The sequence below is a fragment of the Camelus dromedarius genome, chromosome 15 (genome assembly GCF_036321535.1).
Source record: "Camelus dromedarius isolate mCamDro1 chromosome 15, mCamDro1.pat, whole genome shotgun sequence".
Classification (NCBI taxonomy): Eukaryota; Metazoa; Chordata; class Mammalia; order Artiodactyla; family Camelidae; genus Camelus; species Camelus dromedarius.
Window position 1 is genome coordinate 33,895,399 of NC_087450.1, and position 12,927 is coordinate 33,908,325.

General features: G+C 34.9%; 1 non-coding gene across 1 annotated transcript; it reads right to left on the bottom strand.

Annotated features, from left to right (window-relative positions):
• Positions 1-9,533: 9,533 nt before the first annotated feature.
• On the bottom strand, positions 9,534-9,607 carry TRNAA-GGC (transfer RNA alanine (anticodon GGC)). The gene has a single exon. It is a non-coding gene; the product is annotated as a tRNA-Ala (tRNA).
• Positions 9,608-12,927: the final 3,320 nt, after the last annotated feature.

The window sequence follows — 12,927 nt, forward strand, 5'->3', positions numbered from 1 at the left end:
TAAGCCAGCTAAAAGCAACGAATATATAATTATTTTATCCGATCTTTACCACTGTCAGTTATAGCTATGCCAAAACTTCTTGTAACAATATTGAACAGTATGCCACACTAATCAGGCTAAGTTATTAGGACTAGATAATGTAAAACTGATGATTGTTTAGTGCTCAATTTTAGCAATCTGAATTAGGATTTTGCTTTGTTAACCAGTTGCCATAAAGTCATCAGTGTATAAACACAAAAAATTAAAGTCATAGATTTGTGAATAATGTCATATATTGTAAATTTGGCAGGGGTGGAGGGGTGAAGAGAGCAGATGGAAAGGAGACCAAGATGTATTTATTTGTCGAAGAAAGGCTTACCAGAAGTGTTCATTAAAGGAATATTAGCCATCATCTAGTTCAGACCTCAGCTAGTACAGGTAGAAGACCAGGGCAAGAGAGGATATGGTTGAGAAGGAGTTGGGGCTGAGACCTGGATCTCTCGGAATCTAGCCCAGCAGTTTGTTCTTAACACACCTCTGGGTTTTGAGAAAAGCCTGAGAAGCCACACTCCTTGGCTGTTGCTCTTGCTGAGGTAATAATAGCAAAACCGTTCCTTTTCCCTGATTTCCTTTCCTGAGTTTGGTGATATTTTGGCCATTAAGACTCTCACCCCATCTTGCCTAATGCATCTTGCACACTGGTATGTTACTTATTACATACTCAAACTGTGTTATTTATTGTATATTTATTGTATTTTAATATATTTGAAATAAATAGCATGGATTTATTTTTTCTTAACCTATTTTGATTAAGGCTTTGTGATTTATGCAAATAATAGGCAGGTGATAGCACCCCCATATTACTAATAAAAATAAGACAACCATCAATTTTGCTGGCACTAAGAACTCTTCATGAGAATATGTCTTGTCTCCCCAAGTAAATTATAACTCCTCTGAGGGCTGGGACCCTCTCTCTCATGCACACCTTCATATCCCCACAGCAAGTGTGATAGACTTGGGTGCAGACTGTTGACTGATTTGGGAAAAGGAACTGCTGTGCAAAGAGACAAAGAGAAGTGTCTACCTGTATGTGTAGGCATAGAGCCACACGTGTGAATACACAAGAAGATCTTGAGGCTGCCCTTAAGTAACTAGTAAGACGTCTCTTGTTGGTAATGCCAGACTTTTCATAGGGTCACGTCTTATAAAGGAGCAAGTTGGGTCAGTGCTCATGGCAGTTCAGCCACCCATGTACTAAGGATGATGATGAGACCTGATAGAACAGTTCATTCATGAGTGAAAAAATATGTATCATGGATGTTAGAGCTTTTTTTTAGGAACAAAGGCATTTTCTTTTAACTTTCCTTGAATGTTACTGCCTTAAAAAATAATGATTGAGTAGGACTTCTTTCTTAGTTGCACTTTTAGAGATTTCTCATAAGTCAGTCTTTTGGGCAGAAATGCTTTCATTAGGACCTATATTACCGATACCAGTAAGTCAGATATTATCTTAAATTAGGATACACAATGAGGAAAGCCCAAATGCTTGTTCTGATTTTACTGCACCTGAGCTTATGTGACTTGATCTTCTATATAATTTGTTTTGTATCCTCTACACTGGAATTTTTTCAGGATTAATTATCCAAGATTAGGGAGCATATCTGAAAGTGAACATACTCTAACAATTCAAGGCCTTCTCTATCTTTTTTCTTTAATGATTCTTTTGTTATTGCTGGTTGCAGCATCTGCATTTGCTTTGCTCTTGGGTTTTGTGGTTTCTCGTAAGCACACATTTCTGAGTTCTTACTTTCTTAAAAATGTAGAAATATCTTTTTTCACAGTGACTGTCAGTACATCAAAGTAATGCTTCCTGTTTTTAAACTTGTGTCCAGATGTCTTAGGTATCCACTTAAATCTAAGAGGAGGAGAGAGAGGATTAGGTTGGATGTTGGTATTGAAAGAATTTTCTCTGTTGGCTTGATATTTTCTAGAAGCAGCTTATTTTTCCCCTTTGCTATAGAAATGAAAAATAGAAGAACCTGAAAACGCCTAGCTCTGTTTTACTCTTAAGCTTATATGACCCCAAACAGCGCATAGCTTAACAAAATACTTCAGAGCCCTCTGACCTTACATAAATGTACATTCACTTATGGTATGCAATATACATTCCAATCAAATATGGTATATTCATAGGGTCATCATAAATTACAACTAAAAGGTCCTCAAGACCTTCTGTCTACCTTGCCCCTTCCTATGTCTTTTATCCTGTCCAAATGTGGGTTGTGATTTAGCCATTGTCACCCATAGGGAGACCAACTTGTCCTGGTTTGCCTGGGACTTTCTTGGCTTTAGCACTAAACACACCTCCATCCTGGGAAATCCCTTAGTCTCAGGTGAACTGGGATAGTTGGTCACGCTAGTGACCAACCAAAAACCTGGTTTTCAGACTTTTGATTCAGTACTCATTGGACATACTTTTTTTTTTTTTTTCTTGGTAACATCAGAAGGCAAGGACTTCTCTTAAAAACATTTTCTTTGGGGCGTTGGGGTCCCTTTTTATAGGTCAAATAAAAATTGGATATTGCTTTTAGATGCTTCAGATGTCAGGAAGGAGGACTTGCGACCAGTGTATAGGGACTCAGATTTTCAACAGAGTTTTTAAATTGTAGAACTTCATGGTTGTACAGCCATTCACATATACGCAAATAAGTGCAGTTATTTCATAGTTTATCATTGCCAGATTGAGAAATGTCATAGCTGAAGAGGAAGAAACATGGGGTGACGCTTTAATGGAATGTTCTGGAAAAGTTCCGTTTTGGTCAGGGAAGGTGGCATCACACTTCTCTGTTTGTTCAGCATGTGTTCATATGGTGTTTTGCTTCCTGCCTTTCCAGACCCATCTGTCCTCAGAGGACTGGGCGTATCAGTTCTGCCCCTGAAAGTAAACTAATAATTTGCTGCCCCGTGCTGTGGAGCCTTCCACAGTCTTGTGAAATGTCATCAGAAAGCATGATTATATTGTCCCATTCTGTCATTAACTTTTTTTTCTTTTAACAATGCCCCACTTATGCCTAAACTTTCAGATTTTTCTAGTTCTCCCAGACATTCCCAATAAGCACTTAAACTTTTGACTATAGGCGTAGCTCAATTGTCAGTTTATTATTTCTTAGTGTATTGAACTGGATAATCTGCATTTATGCTGTAACTTAAACATATTAATTTTACATAGCTTTGGTGAGAATGCTTTTGATTTATATTTAAAAATATCAACACTAGACCAAATATAGAGTGAAAGCATAAGTCACGCTTAGTGGACGAAAGCTAGAGGGAAGATACATTATTTGGAGTTCACCTACCAGGACTAAGTAATACTATGTCATTTATGTCTTAAACACTACTCTTACTTTATTTATGCAACACTATATTAAAACTAAAACTAAAATTTCCCATAATTTTGTATTGGGTAGGATTTTTTCCCCCCTAGCCTGCAATTATTTTGATTGTTTTGAAATAATTCTGTAATTCTGCCTATGACAGAGTTGAGGCTATTTGTTGTGTGTATTGTTATAAAGTGTCTTTTTTTTTTTTTTTACATTAAAGAAGTATAAGTAATGGCAGGTGTTTTTGCTGTAGTAAAATAGAGTGATTTGTTCAACTTAAAATATTGCTTTTTAACTGTATTTTACAAGCTTGATCTTGCAGCTCTAGTGGAATTCCAAGCTTTCCTTCTCTACAGTTCAGAGGGCAGTGGAGAGCAGTACTTGAGTTACAAATCCTCAACTCTGATGTAAGAGAATTGTGTGTGTGGCAGGGGAGCATAGCTATGCATATTTTTTTCTCATTTTTTAAAGGCATAGCCGCTCTTTCATATGAAACATTTGGAAGTAAAATGCAAAATCATGAAATCAGTGTAAGGCTTAGCTTTCAGGTCCACGTGAAAGGTTGTTTATTTTTGTTCATTGGACAGAAGTGGAAAGTTTAGATTTTTCTGCATTGAGATAAACTGCCTATCTTCTTATCTGTATTGTTATTCATTCAGCAATCTTTATCATGGGACAGGTTTTTTTTTGAATAAATAATACGAATTATATAAGTAGTATAATTTTAAAATTAGTATAATGGTTATGGTCCCCTTCTTGAAAGCTTTGGCTTAACGTAAGGGAGATCACCTTTAATTAGCTCTTCCAGTTAACTCAGTTTAAAAAGGTCAGAAAGAAATTTAGTATATGTATGTTTGTTTTTCTTAAATACAGTTTTTATTTATGCATTTTTCTTTGCTGCAGTGCAAGACAGATATAGGGAAACTGTAGCATGCAAGAAATAATTAGGTGCATCCACTTTTTATAATAAATCGGTTTCCAAACGTGTATAAAAAAAAGTTTTGTAAACTTTATCTCCTTTCATATACACAATAGTGGATGTGTACAGGAATTCACTGAGGGAATCCTTTGAACCTGTGAGTCATCCTTCTGTTGCGTTATTATCCCTTGAGCTATGTTTTTTGTTTTTTATTTTTTTCTTCATCATTTTATTTATTACTTGTATGAATATTAACATCTCATGGCACCCATCTAATTCAATCAAAACCAACAAAGGAAAAAAGATCAACCATGTTTCAAATTAACATTCTTATAGATCCCCCGTAACTTAAAATAGAAATATGTTCATCTGCATTAAATCATTTGATAAATTTGAAAAATGTCATTCAAAAAAAATCACCGTTAGTACTTAAATATATTTGTTAATCATTTGATGGCATCAGTGTCCAAGTTCAATAAAAGTTGCTTTATTAGGTACTTTTCAAAAATGGACATCTGGATGATTATAGTTGGAGATAGATATATGCAAATATGTCCTATTTTGTTTTAAAATTTTTTTCAAATCTGGCTTTTCAATTTGAGAAAAGTCCTCCAGTGCTCTCACAACCCCCTTTTGAAGGATAAAACTCAGACTTCGCTTCTTTAATCAAGGGAAGCCACTAGAAAAAAACCTTATGTTGAAGTTGCTGTTTAATTCCATTTTCACCCAATAAAAAGTACAGAAACACTGTCTTTATTTGATGGTATGCATAAATATTACACTCCATGAATAGCAAAAATATCTTTTTATTTATAATTTAGTTTCACAAGTGAAAATCATACATTTTTACACATACAATTTCATTTTGTTAAATTTGCACACATCTACAGAACTTTCACACGACAAGCACCTGAAACTGTGCAGGCAGTAGGAAATGCAAATACTAAAATGTATTTATTAACCAAATGACAGCTGAAGGCCCTGCCTCAGCTGGACAATTTACATAGATATATGTCTATATATACATAAAAAATTCACCTTCTAGATCCAACAGCATGAGGTATGTTTTTTAGATTTCTTTTCGTATATGTAAGAATGAGATCTCTTGTGAACGGCATACTTGCACGGAGATCAGAATCATCAAATTATTGAAAAGCTGCTAGTTGTGAAATCAGATTTGAAGAATTAAAACATTTGACTTAATGAGGATTTTTATCAGTCAATAAAAGCATGTGATTTCCTGATCCCTTAAAAATTTTCTCAGGGGTCACTGGGCTTGAAAGGATTTATACCTTCTTCTGGTTTTCTGTTCTAAATGTTTTCTTCTTTTACTTCTTTCAGTTTAATAATTCATGTCCTATTCTGTTTAAAACCCACACAAGTGAGGTTAAGCATGTCTTCACCATGCCAAGAGGCAAGTGAGTGACTAGGAAAACAAGTAAGAAATAGTTACTGGATATTTGGCTAAACTGGTCAATCAGTTGTTAGCATTGTGATTTTGTTTATAAACATCAGGCTATTTTGGAAGGTTAGTTAGGGGAGTTAAAAAGTGGAAGTAAGTAAATATGAGGTGGTCCTAACAATGTGTTGGGTTTTTTGTTGTTGTTTGATTTTTAGAAATTGTGATATAATTCACATGTCATAAAATATCTCATTTTAAAGTATATAATTCTGTGGTTTTTTAGCATATTCACAGAGCTATGCAACCATCACCACTAAGTGTTCTAATTCTAGAGCATTTTCATTTATTCCATACTCATTTGCAGTAACTCCCCATTCCTCCCTTACCCATCTCCTGGTAGCACTAATCTGCTTTCTGGCTCTATGGATTTGCCTGTTCTGGATATTTTTTAAATGGAAACATGGCCATTGTGTCTGCCTTCTTCCAGTTGGCACACTGTTTTCAAAGTTCATCCATGTTGTAGCATGTATCAATACTTCATTTTTTGTATTGCTAAATAATATTCTTCTGTATGGATATACCACATTTTGTTTATCCATTTCTTTTTTGATGGACATTTGGGCTGTTTCTACTTTTTAGCTGTTAAGAACAATGCTGTTATGAACGTACATGTACAAGTTTTTGTGTGAACATATGTTTTGCATTCTCCTGTTATATACTTAAGAATGAAACTTTTTGAGGAACTATCATACTGTTTTCCAAAGCAGGTGAACAATTTAACATTCCCACTGGCACTGTATGAGGATTTCTGTTTCCTCACATCCTCCCCAATTCTTATTTTCCTTCTTTATTTCCCCCCAATAATAGCCATCCTAGTTCGTGTGAGTTAGTATCTAATTGTGATTTTTCATTTGCATTTCCTAATGATGATGAGCATTTTTTCATGTGCTTATTGATTTTTATATATCCTTTAAGAAGAAAGATCTATTCAAATTATTTGCCCATTTAAAAAAATTGATTTTGAAATGATTGAAAATACATTTATTTCTTCTTTCTTCTTTTTTTTTTTAAACATTTTATATTGAGTTATAGTCATTTTACAATGTTGTGTCAAATTCCAGTTTAGATACTGACAGGCATATAAAAAATGGATTTTTTAACTGAATTTTTTAGTTGAAGTTTAAAAGTTCTTCATATATTTTGGATGCTGAACTCTTATCAGATATATGATTTGCAGATATTTTCTCTCCAATTAAGGGGTTGTCTTTTCATTTTCTTAATGATATTTTCAGCATACAAGTTTTAATTTTTGATGTAGTCCGATTTATTTTTTCTCACCTCTTGTGCTTTTGGTATTGTATCTTAAGAAATTCCAGGTAATGAAAATTTACTCCTCTGTTTCCTTCTAAAAAGTTTTATAGTTTTAGCTCTTACTTTCACATCTCTGATCCATTTTAAATTAATTTTTGTATATGGTGTGAGGTAGGGGTCCACTTCATTCTTTTTGAGGTGGATATGTATTTGTCCCTGTATCATATATTGAAAAGACCATTTTTTCCCCACTATTGAATAGGTATTGGCATACTTGTCAAAAACTGGATGACCACAGATGTGTGGGTTTATCTGGACTCTCAGTTATTTTCCATTGATCTATATGTCTGTTCTTATGCCAAAACCACACTGAAGACTGTAGTTTGGAAGTCAGGAAGTATCAGTTCCTCTTCTTTTACAAGATTGTTTTGGCTGAGTTTCTTGCATTTCCGTATGAATTGTAGAATCAGCTTATCCATTTCTACAAAAAAGGAAGTTGGAATTTTGGTAGAGATCACACTGAATCGGTAGATCAATTAGGGAAGTTTTTCCATCATAACACTATTAAAGAAACAGACTCACAGACATAGAAAACAAACTTATGGTTACTGGGGGGAAAGAGGGTGGGGAGGGACAAATTGGGAGCTTGAGATTTGCAGATACTAACTACTATATATAAAATAGATAAACAACAAGTTCATACTGTATAGCACAGGGAACTATATTCAATATCTTGTAACTTGTGGTGAAAAAGAATATGAAAATGAATATCTGTATGTTCATTTATGACTAAAGAATTATGCTGTATATCATAAATTGACACAACATTATAAACTGACTGTACTTCAATATAAATATATATATATTAAAAAACCAAAAACAATATTAAGTCTTCCAACCATGGAAGTAGGATGTCTCTCTGTTTACTTAAGTCTTTAATTTCTCCCAATGTTGTATAGTTTTCAGTGTACAAGTCTTAAGCTTCTTTGATTTAATTTATCCTTAAGTATTTATTCTTTTTGGTGCTATTATAAATGGAATTGTGTTCTTAATTTCTTTTTCAGATTGTTCATTGCTGGTGTATAGAAATACAACTGATTTTTATATATTGATCTTGTATCCTATAACCTTGTTGAATTTATTAACTCTAGTAGTTTTTTGAGGATTCTTTACTATTTTCTATACATAAGATCATGTTATCTGCAAAGAGAGATAGTTTTACTTCTTGCTTCCTTTTTTTCCTTTGTCTTGCCTAATTACCCTGGCTAGAACTGCTAGTATAGTGTCAAATAGAAATGATGAGAATGGACATCCTTTTCTTATTTCTGATCTTGGGGGGGAAACTTCCAGTCTTCCACCATTAACGTTAGCTGTGGGTTTTTCATAGATGCCCTTGATCAGCTTGAGGGATTGAGTGTTTTTATCATAAAAGGGTGCTGGATTCTAACAATGTGTTTTAATGAAGAGATGGACAGATTTTGTTGTGAGTGGAGTTGTTGTACCGTCTGTGTCAGGAAATAAATTTTCTTAGAGTTTCTAAATCTGTACAAGATACTAATCAGGTTGAAGCCATAGAAGTGCTTGTTGATGGTTTTACAGTTCTTCAATTGATATACATTTCATGGTTTCTAAGACCGTTACTGATTCTCTTCATTAAACCAAGTTAATTTGAATTTGTGTTCACTTGCCTGAAGATACAGAGACACCAGATGCAAGAGAGATAATTTGTTTCTGTTGGTTGGTTGATTTTAATGCCTCTTTATTACCTGACTTTTTGCTTCTCACAATCAGATGTTCTAGGAATACAGGAGAATGCCTGAGGGTGTGGATAAAGGTGGACTGTATCTCCCTGAATAGTCAGGGATAGAGCTCTTGCAGCTTTCTTCTTTTACTTGTCTTGGGGTTACTTTGGCAGAAAAGCTCCAGTAGCCTGTTGGAGCCTCCTGGAATTGGGTTTCCTGCACATTTCCATAGTACTTCCAGGAAGTGCAAGTTATCACTGAATTACTGGGATAGGGGAAGAAGCCATCTCAAAAACAACACTTGATAGTTAATTAACCTGCAGCATTGCTGTAGGAAAAGTTTATTATTATTATTATTATTATTATTATTATTATTATTATTTTAAATCCTTTGTCTGCACGTAGTAGGAGCTTTTGCCTAACTGCTGTGCTGGGCCCTGTGGGGTACACAGAGATGACCATCTGCTGGCCTCACCCTGGCAGATGCCCTTTGAAAAAAACCCTCCTGTTCTGCTCAGAAGACCTATTCTGAGGTTCCTTTACACAATTATGAAACCCAGATTGTTTAATGTAGTCCCTTGCCATGAATTATAATCATTCTGAAATTCCTCTAGGAAATTATGTCCGTGAAATAATTGGAGAAAACTTCAGTGTTATTTGTAAACAACACTTCCCCAGATGGTTTGGAAGATCACCTGCAAGGTCAAATTTTCAAGTCTGACTAACTTTAAAAATTTTTTTAGCTTTTTAAATTTCTTGGAGGAGGAAGTAATTAGATTTATTTACTTATTTATTTTTAGAGGAGGTACTGGGGATTGAACCCAGGGCCTCGTGCATGCCAAGCACGCGCTCTACCACTTGAACTATACCCTCCTCCCAATTTAATAGATAGAGCCCCACTGGCATTTTTTCCATCAGTAGTATTGCTAGTGTAATGTGTGACTGAATACTTACAGTTCTCTAATTTTGTACAGATGCCTCTTTGGTTAATGACTACATTTTTAATAAATCTCATGAATGTGCTGGGTGAATGTTAATAATCTTCAATGCACATGTGGATATCAAACCTAATGGAGTAATGATCCAAGATTTTGGGCATGCTACATCTGTAATGTTGCATATTTACCAGGGATGTTTAGAGAAAAAAGGTTTCAAAGAGAGGTGTACTTTCCTACTAAAGTGTTCAGCACTACTCTTAACAACTATTCTTAGAAATAGTAGGATTCCCAGTCCTACGGTCATTGAATGCTTGAATAATAGCCACAATTCCTAGAACTTACAAGGTAATGAAAATGATGGCAACTTTTTCATGAGAAATAATATACTAATGTTTCAGAACTTTTTTATTTTTGTTTAATACTTTTATTAAGTATTCTGAAAATAAATCTCTGACCCTAGTTGGTCATCCTAAAAATGAAAATTTAATGAGAGAAAAAAAAAAACTATAACTAGCAATATATACAGGGAACGTGCAGGTCTCCGGAGGTAATGGGCGTTAATCGTAGAGTTGCGGCAGCAGCTCCATGACCGAGTCTGATGGTTCTGTAGTCTCCCCTCCCGCCTTTCAGGGTTGACATCACTCCCAGCAGTGTGGCATCTCTGTACCTCTCCAGTACCTTCTCCACTTGTTGGCTTCCACTGATTGAGTCTCTTCTTTTCCCCCTGTTCAAATTCCAGCATGGCATTGGCTTAGCCTTATCACCGCCCAGGGTTGAGGAGTGGTTTTCCGAGCTCAGGGAAAACAGTATTTTTGAGGTGGGCTGTTGCTGTGTGCAGGGCAGTTTCCATGAGAAGGAGCTGTTGGATGTGCCATAGTATCGTCTTCTAGCTGCTGCACAGAACTGCACCCTGGGTCATCACGTTTATGGCGTTTTGCCAGTTGGGTGTGATGAACAGGCGGTAGCAAGTACTTAGTGATTGGCCTTGTCTGATGCACTCAAAGGAGAAAGCTCTGTGTGTAGCTGTGATTAGCCACAGTTATAGGAGTGAATCATTCTGTGGGCAAAAGCTGTGGCTGGTTTGTGGATGTCTACAGAAGTGAGGGTGTGTGAAGTCAGTGGCACATTGGATTGATTACTAAATAGGCAGATTTCTAGCTCCCTTCGAATGAAGGAGCACTTAACTTGGTGTGTACACTTACTGCTCCTTTAACCCCACCCCCTGATATTAACCAGTTTCAGTACAGTTTTGCAAAGGAGCAAAACTGAATTTGATGCCAGTGAAGACTTGAGGGTGCTTTGTGCCTGTTCCTGAAGGAATCAGGAGGAAATTACACAACCGGATGATGCTTGACATCACTGTGAAACTGGAATTTAGGTTGTGGATCTTTCTGTTTACTCTGTGTATAGCTGTTTCAATGGAAACTTCCATTCCTCCATCCATAATCTTAAATTCCTTTTGTTCATATGCTATCAAGAATGAGGTTACCAAAATGTTTGCTCCTGAATTTTCCAAGATTTTCCAAATTTTGGATATTGTTTGTTATTATTGTTATTATTTATTCCCTTACATAGTCTACGTTTTTTTGAATCCCATTTTGTTTTCCTTTTTTTTTAAAAAAAAAAAACTCACTTGGAAATATAATAAGCAATTCCTGCTGAACTTCCCTTTAAAACAATATTTTTCTAGAGTACTTGATTAGATTATTAAGTGAAAATAATTAGAATATCTTTTCTTTTAGTGTCACTGGGACTTTGACAGAGGAAATGAGTGCTGCAGTTCTCAAACTAAAAAAAATTTATCTTGTCATTAGTTTACCTTTGTATTCAGGCATAATGCATACTGTCTATTTGCATTTTAAGAAAAACATTTTAATGTGTATACAGTTAGTAATCAGATTTTTTTCACTGAATGTCATTCTGTCAAACTATCCTCTAATTAAAAATACTTAGACACTGTAAATTTTTGGACTAGAGCAGAAATCTGAGGTGTTTTTTTTCCACTTTATGTAGTATCAATCATTTTTCACTTTTAGGACCCAAAACTGATGGCTTACATGTTAATGCACCAAATGGCCTATGACTTAGATTTATTGTATCTCTCATTTTATTATATAGCCACTGACTGGAAATATCCAAAGATAAACTGTTATACTGTTTCTAACTTGAAAGTAAAGAATGGATCTACTTTTGTAAAGGTCACAGAATGTAGATTTTAAAATATATTATACATACCAAAATACAGATTATTTTCCACTTAAATTATTTATGTAAAGGTAAATGTGTGTTTGTTTTGCTCTGAAAAGTACCTTATACCTTTAGTCATTTTATATCACAGTAGTTCAGTTTTATGTTTAAAAAATGACAGGAAAACTTTTAATTTGATATGTTTTAAATTGTGCTCTATGCCTGAGTTTAATTTTGCTCAATAAAACCTCGCTGTCCCTCATGAGACCAAGTCCTTTCTCTTTAATGCAGAATAGCTTGAATTTTGATGCACATTTCTGCTATTTTCAGACCAAGCTGAAGTAGCCTTACATCAAAGGTAGCCTTATATGGAGAGCCTTATTGTAAAATTTTTGGCTTATTTAATTTCTGATGTCTTTTCTAGAATTCAGAATCTTGGATGTTTCTGGACATATAAGAACTTTGAGAAGAGTTCTCTATTTAATTATGGGTAAAATACGTTAAGCACATGGAGAATGTCTTTACACTTTCTGACATTTGTATCTGTGTTAAGTAAAGGTATACCTCAGTTTTTTGTTGAATATTGCACTGTCATGTGATGAAGTTCACCAATGGGTAAATTGCTATGTATGTATGTGATAAAGACACTTGCCTTAAAATAGAGCACTTCTGTTTTGCAAAGTCTATGGTCAAATTGTCTTTCCAGTTACTCACATTTCTGTGTGCCTGGTGAATGCAGGCCTGATAAAGTCCATGGAGGTAAGGAAGAAGATGAATGTCTTTTCATTGTTAATAATCTGAACCTGGATTAAAAAATATTTTCGACATGTAAAGATTTTATGGAAAAAATTATATATGTGTTGTGTAGCATTTACCGCTGAAGATGCACATGACTGAACAGTTCCAATGCCTGTTGGTTTTAACCATTATTTTCATTGACCCTATTCTCAATGGGAGTAGTGATTAAAATGTGTGTATGGTCAGTTCTCCCACTTCCACTGTGTATACATAACTGTTGCTAATTGTCATCATTAATGGCTATTGCATTTGTCATAGAGGGAGCAGCTGT